Here is a 13,100-nt window from a genome sequence, read left to right on the forward strand (position 1 = left end):
CACTAGACAAAAAGCAGTGATACTGAGAACTGATGATACTGAGCACTGCTGATACTGAGCCCTGATGATACTGAGCATTGCTGATACTGAGCACTAATGATACTGAGCACTGATGATACTACAGACAACCGACACTGTACTAGTATTACTAATGTAGTATTACTGAGCACCACAAGACAATGAGCAGTGATACTGAGCACTGACGATACTGAGCACTAAAGATTCTGAGCACTGATTATACTACAGAGAACTGATACTGAGCAGCACGATTAGCACAAGACACTGTCCTAGTACTACAATTGTAGTATTACTGAGCACCACAAGACAATGAGCAGTGATACTGAGCACTGATGATACTGAGCACTGCTGATACTGAGCACTGATGATACTGAGCACTAATGATACTACAGACAACCGACACTGAGCAGCACGATAAGCACAAGACACTGTACTAGTATTACTAATGTAGTTTTACTGAGCACCACAAGACAATGAGCAGTGATACTGGGCACTGCTGATACTGAGCACTGCTGATACTGAGCATTGCTGATACTGAGCACTGATGATACTGAGCACTGATGATACTACGCAGAACTGACACTGAGCAGCACGATTAGCACAAGACACTGTACTAGTATTACTAATGTAGTATTACTGAGCACCACAAGAAAATGAGCAGTGATACTGAGCACTGATGATACTGTGCACTGATGATACTACGGAGAACTGACACTGAGCAGCATGATTAGCACAAGACACTGTACTAGTATTTCTAATGTAGTATTACTGAGCACCACAAGACAATGAGCAGTGATACTGAGCACTGCTGATACTGAGCACTGATGATACTACACAGAACTGACACTGAGCAGCACGATTAGCACAAGACACTGTACTAGTATTAATAATGTAGAATTACTGAGCACCACAAGACAACGAGCAGTGATACTGAGCACTGCTGATATTGAACGCTGATGATACTGAGCAATGCTGATACTGAGCACTGATGTTACTGAGCACTGCTGATACTGATCACTGATGTGAAAGTCGAAAAATATCCTGATACATATGCCTTGTACTAACCCCTCATGCACATGCCCGCTGCACGTGCACACGCTCTGCCGTGCGTGCACATATCCGCAATTTGCGTAAGATCGCTCCGGCGATCACGCGCGGTGTATGCGCATTTACGGTAGAGTTTGTAAGCGTCTAGCGTGTGACTCGATCATAACATATTTAACCCATATAGTGTGTTTTATAGATAATATTCCCCTTAACAATGTCAGCAAGTATGTTTAGTTTAAACGGTACTTGGACAGAGAAATTCCTCTTTGCATGATAGGAAGGGTCAGATAAAGGTTGAACGGTGGTGTCTAGTATCCAGCTGTAGAGTATTTTAATAGTAACATTTCGGTGTTGGTTAGGAAGAGATTGCTCGCTCCTGCGTATAGTTATGTACAAAAGTAGTTTATAGACATTTACTGTATTTGCTGTTCATTATCCATGCGGCGGGAATCCTGAGGATACCTCCCACCTGAGCAGTTGGAGAAAGGCACAGCCCACCTGTTCGAACCCACCTATGACCTGTTGTTATAATGCGGAGACACATTCCTGTGTCCAATGAACCATGAGATTATAGGGACCATTGTATTGTTACTGTATGTTGTGTATATAAAGACCACCATTGCCTGTCCAGTCACTCACTCTCTCTGCAAGGTTTTCACATTGAAGGCTGAGGGCTGGATCCAGGACGCGCTTGCGAATCATTCCCACGTGTGTAAATTCTCTGTAGCCATTTTGTTATCCTCTGTGTTTGCCATTTGTTCTCATTCTGTTTACTTGTGTTTGTGATCGTTTGCTATTGTTCATATTGTTCCTTGTTATTCTGTTTAGATTTTTTATGTTAGTTCTGTAGTGTATAAGCTGTATTGTTTTCCCCTTTTTACTCTAAGTGAATCATCCACGAAGGTGTTAGAGCCTGAGTGGCTTTAAAATCCAAACAAGATCTTGCGTATTCACTGGTTACTGCTAAGGGCTCTCTCTCTTAGCGTATTAATCGCTCATACAGTATTACATTGCCAAGGTTTAGAGTATAAGCATACTCTTACTGTGTGTTATTACTAAGGTTTACTGTGTATCATTCCGTGAGCGTACGTGTCACTCGTGCGTCACGCCCACGGCCTAGTGGCTACTACGCTAAGTGCATACCCTTATGGTACTCAGTGCGCCAATAGCGTACTTAGTCCGTAATAGAATATAGCTTAATGTTTATAGGTAATAACTGACTTTATCACTGATGATACTGAGCACTGATGATACTACGGAGAACTGACACTGAGCAGCATTATTAGCAAGAGACACTGTACTAGTAGTACAATTGTAGTATTACTGAGCACCACAAGACAATGAGCAGTGATACTGAGCACTGATGATACTGAGCACTGCTGATACTGAGCCCAGATGATACTGAGCATTGCTGATACTGAGCACTGATGATACTGAGCACTGATGATACTACAGACAACCGACACTGAGCAGCACGATAAGCATAAGACACTGTACTAGTATTACTAATGTAGTACTACTGAGCACCAAAAGACAATGAGCAGTGATACTGAGCACTGACGATACTGAGCACTGATGCTACTGAGCACTGATGATAATATGGAGAACTGACACTGAGCAGCACGATTAGCACAAGACACTGTCCTAGTACCACAGTTGTAGTATTACTGAGCACCACAAGACAATGAGCAGTGATACTAAGCACTGATGATACTGAGCAATGCTGATACAGAGCATTGATGATACTGAGCACTGATGATACTAAGCACTGATGATACTAAGCACTGATGATACTACAGACAACCGACACTGAGCAGCACGATAAGCACAAGACACTGTACTAGTATTACAAATGTAGTATTACTGAGCACCACAAGACAATGAGCAGTGATACTGAGCACTGGTGATACTACGGAGAACTGAAACTGAGCAGCATTATTAGCACAAGACACTGTACTAGTATTACTAATGTAGTATTACTGAGCACCACAAGACAATGAGCAGTGATACTGAGCACTGATGATACTGAGCACTGATGATACTACTATACAGAACTGACACTGAGCAGCACGATTAGCACAAGACACTGTACTAGTATTAATAATGTAGAATTACTGAGCTCCACAAGACAACGAGCAGTGATACTGAGCACTGCTGATACTGAACGCTGATGATACTGAGCAATGCTGATACTGAGCACTGATGTTACTGAGCACTGCTGATACTGATCACTGATGATACTACGGAGAACTGACACTGAGCAGCATTATTAGCACAAGACACTGTACTAGTAGTACAACTGAAGTATTACTGAGCACCACAAGACAATGAGCAGTGATACTGAGCACTGATGATACTGAGCACTGCTGATACTGAGCATTTCTGAAACTGAGCATTGTTGATACTGAGCACTGATGATACTGAGCACTGATGTTACTACAGAAAACCGACACTGAGCAGCACGATAAGCACAAGACACTGTACTAGTATTACTAATGTAGTATTACTGAGCACCACAAGACAATGAGCAGTGATACTGAGCACTGATGATACTGAGCACTGATGATACAACGGATAACTGACACTGAGCAGCGCGATTAGCACAAGACACTGTCCTAGTATTACTAATGTAGTATTACTGAGCACCACAAGACAATGAGCAGTGATACTGAGCACTGATGAAACTGAGAACTGATGATACAGAGCATTTCTGATACTGAGCACTGATGATACTGAGCACTGATGATACTACGGAGAACTGACACTGAGCAGCACGATTAGCACATGACACTGTACTAGTATTACTAATGTAGTATTACTGAGCACCACAAGACAATAAGCAGTGATACTGAGCACTGATGATACTAAGCTTTGCTGATACTGAGCACTGATAATACTGAGCACTGATGATACTGAGCACTGATGATACTGCGGAGAACTGACACTGAGCAGCATGATTAGCACAAGACACTGTACTAGTATTACTAATGTAGTATTACTGAGCATCACGAGACAATGCGCAGTGATCCTGAACACTGCTGATACTGAGCACTGATGATACTGAGCACTGATGATTCTATGGAGAACTGACACTGAGCAGCATGATTAGCACAAGACACTGTACTAGTAAAACTAATGTAGTATTACTGAGCACCACAAGACAATGAGCAGTGATACTGAGCACTGATGATACCAAACACAGATGATAATGAGCACTGATGATAGTGAACATTGCTGATATTGAGCACTGATGATACTGAGCACTGATGATACCACGGAGAACTGACACCTAGCAGCACGATTAGCACAAGACAATGTACTAGTATTACTAATGTAGTATTACTGAGCACCACAAGACAATGAACAGTGATACCGAGCATTGCTGATACTGAGCACTGATTATACTGAGCATTGCTGATACTGAGCACTGATGATAGTGAGCACTGATGAACCTGAGCAGTGATGATACTACGGAGAACTGACACTGAGCAGCGCGATTAGCACAAGACACTGTACTAGTATTACTAATGTAGTATTACTGAGCACCAAAAGACAATGAGCAGTGATACTGAGCACTGATGATACTGAGCACTGATGATACTGAGCATTTTTGATACTGAGTACTGATAATACTGAGCACTGATGATACTGAGCACTGACGATACTACGGAGTACTGAAACTGAGCAGCATGATTCGCACAAGACACTGTACTAGTATTACTAATGTAGTATTACTGATCACCACAAGACAACGAGCAGTGATACTGAGCACTGCTGATACTGTAGGCTGATGATACTGAGCAATGCTGATACTGAGCACTGATGTTACTGAGCACTGCTGATACTGATCACTGATGATACTACGGAGAACTGACACTGACCAGCATTATTAGCACAAGACACTGTACTAGTAGTACAATTGTAGTATTACTGAGCACCACAAGACAATAAGCAGTGATACTGAGCACTGATGATACTGAGCACTGCTGATACTGAGCATTTCTGAAACTGAGAATTGCTGATACTGAGCACTGATGATACTGAGCACTTATGATACTACAGAAAACCGACACTGAGCAGCACGGTAAGCACAAGACACTGTACTAGTATTACTAATGTAGTATTACTGATCACCACAAGTCAATGAGCAGTGATACTGAGCACTGATGATACTGAGCACTGATGATACTGAGCACTGATAATAGTACAGAAAACCGACACTGAGCAACACGATAAGCACAAGACACTGTACTAGTATTACTAATGTAGTATTACTGAGCACCACAAGACAATGAGCAGTGATACTGAGCATTGATGATACTGAGCACTGATGATACTACGGATAACTGACACTGAGCAGCGCGCTTAGCACAAGACACTGTCCTAGTATTACTAATGTAGTATTACTGAGCACAACAAGACTATGAGCAGTGATACTGAGCACTGATGAAACTGAGAACTGATGATACAGAGCATTGCTGATACTGAGCACTGATGATACTGAGCACTGATGATACTACGGAGAACTGACACTGAGCAGTGATGATACTGCAGAGAACTGACACTGAGCAGCATGATTAGCACAAGACACTGTGCTAGTATTACTAATGTAGTAATACTGAGCACCACGAGACAATGAACAGTGATACTGTACACTGCTGATACTGAGCACTGATGATATTGAGCACTGATGATTCTATGGAGAACTGACTAGCACAAGACACTGTACTAGTAAAACTAATGTAGTATTACTGAGCAACACAAGACAATGAGCAGTGATACTGAGCACTGATGATACCGAACACGGATGATAATGAGCACTGATGATAGTGAACATAGCTGATATTGAGCACTGCTGATACTGATCACTGATGATACTACGGAGAACTGACACCTAGCAGCACGATTAGCACAAGACAATGTACTAGTATTACTGAGCACCACAAGACAATGAACAGTGATACTGAGCACTGCTGATACTGAGCACTGATTATACTGAGCACTGATGATACTGAGCATTTTTGATACTGAGCACTGATAATACTGAGCACTGATGATACTGAGCACTGACGATACTACGGAGAACTGAAACTGAGCAGCATGATTAGCACAAGACACTGTACTAGTATTACTAATGTAGTAGTACTGAGCACCACAAGACAATGAGCAGTGATACTGAACAATGCTGATACTGAGCACTGATGATACAGAGCACTGATGATACTATGGAGAACTGACACTGAGCAGCTTGATTAGCACAAGACACTGTGCTAGTATTACTAATGTAGTATTACTGATAACCACGAGACAATGCGCAGTGATACTGAACACTGCTGATACTGAGCACTGATGATTCTATGGAGAACTGACACTGAGCAGCATGATTAGCACAAGACACTGTCCTAGTATTACTAATGTAGTATTACTGAGCACCACAAGACAACGAGCAGTGATACTGAGCACTGGTGATACTGAGCACTGCTGATACTGAGCATTGCTGATACTGAGCACTGATGATACTTTACACTGATGATACTACACAGAACTGACACTGAGCAGTGCGATTAGCACAAGACATTGTACTAGTATTACTAATGTGTTATTGCTGAGCACTACAAGACAATGAGCAGTGATACTGAGCACTGCTGATACTGAGCACTGTTGATACTGAGCACTGATGACACTGAGCATTGCTGATACTGAGCACTGATGATACTGAGCACTGATGATACTACGGAGAACTGACACTGAGCAGTGCGATTAGCACAAGACACTATACTAGTATTACTAATGTGTTATTACTGAGCAACACAAGACAATGAGCAGTGATACTGAGCACTGCTGATACTGAGCACTGCTGATAATGAGCACTGATGATACTGAGCACTGATGATAGTGAGCACTGATGATAGTGAGCACTGATTATACTGAGCACTGATGATTCTATGGAGAACTGACACTGAGCAGCATGATTAGCACAAGACACTGTACTAGTAAAACTTATGTAGTATTACTGAGCACCACAAGTCAATGAGCAGTGATACTGAGCACTGATGATACCGAACACGGATGATACTGAGCACTGATGATAGTGAACATTGCTGATATTGAGCACTGATGATACTGAGCACTGATGATACTACTACGGAGAACTGACACCGAGCTGCACGATTAGCACAAGACACTATACTAGTATTACTAATATAGTATTACTGAGCTCCAAAAGGCAATGAGCAGTGATACTGAGCACTGCTGATACTGAGCACTGCTAATAATGATCACTGATGATACTGAGCACTGATGATAATACGGAGAACTGACACTGAGCAGCATGATTAGCACAAGACACTGTACTAGTATTACTAATGCGTTATTACTGAGCACCAAAAGACAATGAGCAGTGATACTGAGCACTGCTGATACTGAGCACTGATGATACTGAGCACTGTTAATACTGAGCACTGATGACACTGAGCTTTGCTGATACTGAGCACTGATGATACTGAGAACTGATGATACTACGGAGAACTGACACTGAGCAGCGCGATTAGCACAAGACACTATACTAGTATTACTAATGTGTTATTACTGAGCAACACAAGACAATGAGCAGTGATACTGAGCACTGCTGATAATGAGCACTGATGATACTGAGCACTGATGATACTGAGCACTGATGATACTGTGCACTGATGATTCTATGGAGAACTGACACTGAGCAGCATGATTAGCACAAGACACTGTACTAGTAAAACTTATGTAGTATTACTGAGCACCAAAAGGCAATGAGCAGTGATACCGAGCACTGCTGATAATGAACACTGATGATACTGAGCACTGCTGATACTGAGTACTGATTAAACTGAGCACTGGTGATACTGAGCACTGATGATACTGAACACTGCTGATACTGAGCACTGCTGATACTGAGCACTGATTATACTGAGCATTGCTGATACTGAGCACTGATAATACTGAGCACTGATGATACTGAGCACTGATGATACTACCGAGAACTGACACTGAGCAGCGCGATTAGCACAAGACACTGTACTAGTATTACTAATGTGGTATTACTGAGCACCACAAGACAATGAGCAGTGATACTGAGCACAGCTGATACTGAGCACTGATGATACTGAGCACTGCTGATTCTGAGCACTGCTGATACTGAGTATTGCTGATACTAAGCACTGATGATACTGAGCACTGATTATACTGAGCATTGATGATAGTACGAAGAACTGACACTGAGCAGCATGATCAGAACAAGACACTGTACTAGTATTACTAATGTAGTATTACTGAGCACTACAAGACAATGAGCAGTGATAATGAGCACTGCTAAAACTGAGCACTGATGATACTGAGCACCGTTTATACTTAGCACTGATGATACTATGGAGAACTTCCACTGAGCAGCATGATTAGCACAAGACACTGTACTAGTATTACTAATGTAGTATTTCTGAGCACCACAAGACAATGAGCAGTGATACTGAGCACGGGTGATATTGAGCACTGCTGATACTGAGCACTGATGATACTGAGCACTGCTGATACTGAGCACTAATTATACTGAGCACTGATGAAACTACGGAGAACTGACATTGAGCAGCATGATTAGCACAAGACATTGTACTAGTAATACTAATGTGTTATTACTGAGCACCACAATACAATGAGCAGTGATACTGAGCACTGCTGATACTGATCACTGTTGATACTGAGCACTGATGACACTTAGCATTGCTGATACTGAGCACTGATGATACTGAGCACTGATGATACAACGGAGAACTGACACTGAGCAGCGCGATTAGCACAAGACACTATACTAGTATTACTAATGTGTTATTACTGAGCAACACAAGACAGTGAGCAGTGATACTGAGCACTGCTGATACTGAGCACTGCTGATAATGAGCACTGATGATACTGAGCACTGGTGATACTGAGCACTGATGATACTGAGCACTGATGATAATACGGAGAACTGACACTGAGCAGCAGGATTAGCACAAGACACTGTACTAGTATTACTTTTGTAGTATTACTGAGCACCACTAGACAATGAACAGCGATACTGAACACTGCTGATACTGAGCACTGATGATACTACGGAGAACTGACACTGAGCAGCATGATTAGCACAAGACACTGTACTAGTATTACTAATGTAGTAATACTGAGCACCAAAAGACAATGAGCAGTGATACTGAGAACTGCTGATACTGAGCACTGATGATACTGAGCACTGATGATACTACGGAGTACTGATACAGAGCAGCACGATTAGCACAAGACACTGTACTAGTATTACTAATGTAGTACTACTGAGCACCACAAGACAATGAGTAGTGATACTGAGCACTGCTGATACTGATCATTGCTGATACTGAGCACTGATGATACTGAGCACTGCTGATACTGAGCACTAATTATACTGAGCACTGATGATACTGAGCACTGATGAAACTACAGAGAACTGACATTGAGCAGCATGATTAACACAAGACATTGTACTAGTAATACTAATGTGTTATTACTGAGCACCACAATACAATGAGCAGTGATACTGAGCACTGCTGATACTGAGCACTGTTGATACTGAGCACTGATGACACTGAGCATTGCTGATACTGAGCACTGATGATACTGAGCACTGATGATACAACGGAGAACTGACACTGAGGAGCGCGATTAGCACAAGACACTATACTAGTATTACTAATGTGTTATTACTGAGCAACACAAGACAGTGAGCAGTGATACTGAGCACTGCTGATACTGAGCACTGCTGATAATGAGCACTGATGATACTGAGCACTGGTGATACTGAGCACTGATGATACTGAGCACTGATGATAATACGGAGAACTGACACTGAGCAGCAGGATTAGCACAAGACACTGTACTAGTATTACTTTTGTAGTATTACTGAGCACCACTAGACAATGAACAGCGATACTGAACACTGCTGATACTGAGCACTGATGATACTGAGCACTGATGATACTACGGAGAACTGACACTGAGCAGCATGATTAGCACAAGACACTGTACTAGTATTACTAATGTAGTAATACTGAGCACCAAAAGACAATGAGCAGTGATACTGAGAACTGCTGATACTGAGCACTGATGATACTGAGCACTGATGATACTACGGAGTACTGACACAGAGCAGCATGATTAGCACAAGACACTGTACTAGTATTACTAATGTAGTACTACTGAGCACCACAAGACAATGAGTAGTGATACTGAGCACTGCTGATACTGATCATTGCTGATACTGAGCACTGATGATACTGAGCACTGATGATACAACGGAGAACTGACACTGAGCAGCGCGATTAGCACAAGACACTATACTAGTATTACTAATGTGTTATTACTGAGCAACACAAGACAGTGAGCAGTGATACTGAGCACTGCTGATACTGAGCACTGCTGATAATGAGCACTGATGATACTGAGCACTGATGATACTGAGCACTGATGATAATACGGAGAACTGACACTGAGCAGCAGGATTAGCACAAGACACTGTACTAGTATTACTTTTGTAGTATTACTGAGCACCACTATACAATGAACAGCGATACTGAACACTGCTGATACTGAGCACTGATGATACTGAGCACTGATGATACTACGGAGAACTGACACTGAGCAGCGCGATTAGCACAAGACACTGTCCTAGTATTACTAATGTAGTATTACTGAGCACCACAAGACAATGAGCAGTGATACTGAGCACTGCTGATACTGAGCACTGATGATACAGAGCACTGCTGATACTGAGCACTGATGATACTGAACACTGATGATACTACGGAGAACTGACACTGAGCAGCGCGATTAGCACAAGACATTGTACTAGTATTACTACTGTGTTATTACGGAGCACCAAAAGACAATGAGCAGTGATACTGAGCACTGATGATACTGAGCACTGTTGATACTGAGCACTGATGATACTGAGCATTGCTGATACTGAGCACGATGATACTGAGCACTGATTATATTATGGAGAACTGATACTGAGCAGCACAAGACACTGTACTAGTATTACTAGTGTAGTATTTCTGAGCACCACATGACAATGAGCAGTGATACTGAGCACTGATAATACTGAGCACTGATGATACTGAGCACTGATGATACTACGGAGTACTGACACTGAGCAGCATGATTAGCACAAGACACTGTACTAGTATTACTAATGTAGTATTACTGAGCACCACGAGAAAATGAACAGTGATACTGTACACTGCTGATACTGAGCACTGATGATACTGAGCACTGACGATACTGAGCACTGATAACACTACGGAGAACTCAAACTGAACAGCATGATTAGCACAAGACACTGTACTAGTATTACTAATGTGGTATTATTGAGCACCACAATACAATGAGCAGTGATACTGTACACTGCTGATACTGAGCACTGATGATACTGAGCACTGATGATACTGAGCACTGATAACACTACGGAGAACTCAAACTGAACAGCATGATTAGCACAAGACACTGTACTAGTATTACTAATGTGGTATTATTGAGCACCACTAGACAATGAGCAGCGATACTGAACACTGCTGAAACTGAGCACTGATGATACTGAGCACTGATGATACTATGGAGAACTGACTCTGAGCAGCATGATTAGCAGAAGACACTGTACCAGTAAAACTAATGTAGTATTACTGAGCACCACAAGACAATGAGCCGTTATACTGAGCATTGATGATACCGAACACTGATGATACTGAGCACTGATGATAGTGAGCATTGCTGATACTGAGCACTGATGATACTGAGCACGGATGATACTACGGAGAACTGTCACTGAGCATCACGATTAGCCCAAGACAATTTACTAGTATTACTAATGTAGTATTACTGAGCACCACAAGACAATGAGTAGTGATACTAAGCACTGATGATACTGAGCATTGCTGATACTGAGCACTGATGATACTGAGCAGTGCTGATACTGAGCACTGATGATACTACGAAGAACTGACACTGAGCAGCGTGATTAGCACAAGACACTGTACTAGTATTACTAATGTGTTATTACTGAGCACCACAAGACAATGAGCAGTGATACTGAGCACTGCTGATACTAAGCACTGCTGATACTGAGCACTGCTGATACTGAGCATTGCTGATACTGAGCACTGCTAATACTGAGCACTGCTAATACTGAGCACTGCTAATACTGAGCACTGATGATACTACGGAGAACTGTCACTGAGCAGCACGATTAGCCCAAGACAATGTACTAGTATTACTAATGTAGTATTACTGAGCACCACAAGACAATGAGTAGTGATACTAAGCACTGATGATACTGAGCATTGCTGATACTGAGCACTGATGATAGTGAACACTGATGATACTGAGCACTGATGATACTACGGAGAACTGACACTGAGCAGCGCGATTAGCACAAGACACTTTACTAGTATTACTAATGTGTTTTTAATGAGCACAACAAGACAATGAGCAGTGACACTGAGCACTGCTGATACTGAGCACTGCTGATACTGAGCACTGCTGATACTGAGCACTGCTGATACTGAGCATTTTTTATACTGAGCACTGATAATACTGAGCACTGATGATTCTGAGCACTGATGATACTACGGAGAAATGACACTGAGCAGCATGATTAGCACAAGACACTGTACTAGTATTACTAATGTAGTATTACTGAGCACCATGAGACAATGAATAGTGATACTGTACACTGCTGATACTGAGCACTGATGATACTGAGCACTGATGATACTACGGAGAACTGAAACTTAGCAGCATGATTAGCACAAGACACTGTACTAGTATTACTAATGTAGTATTACTGAGCACCACAAGACAATGAGCAGTAATACTGAGCACTGCTGATACTGAGCACTGCTGATACTGAGCACTGCTGATACTGAGCATTGCTGATACTGAGCACTGATGATACTGAGCACTGATGATACTGAGCACTGATGATACTACGGAGAACTGAC

Source organism: Pseudophryne corroboree, chromosome 8 (assembly GCF_028390025.1).
Source record: "Pseudophryne corroboree isolate aPseCor3 chromosome 8, aPseCor3.hap2, whole genome shotgun sequence".
Taxonomy (NCBI): domain Eukaryota; kingdom Metazoa; phylum Chordata; class Amphibia; order Anura; family Myobatrachidae; genus Pseudophryne; species Pseudophryne corroboree.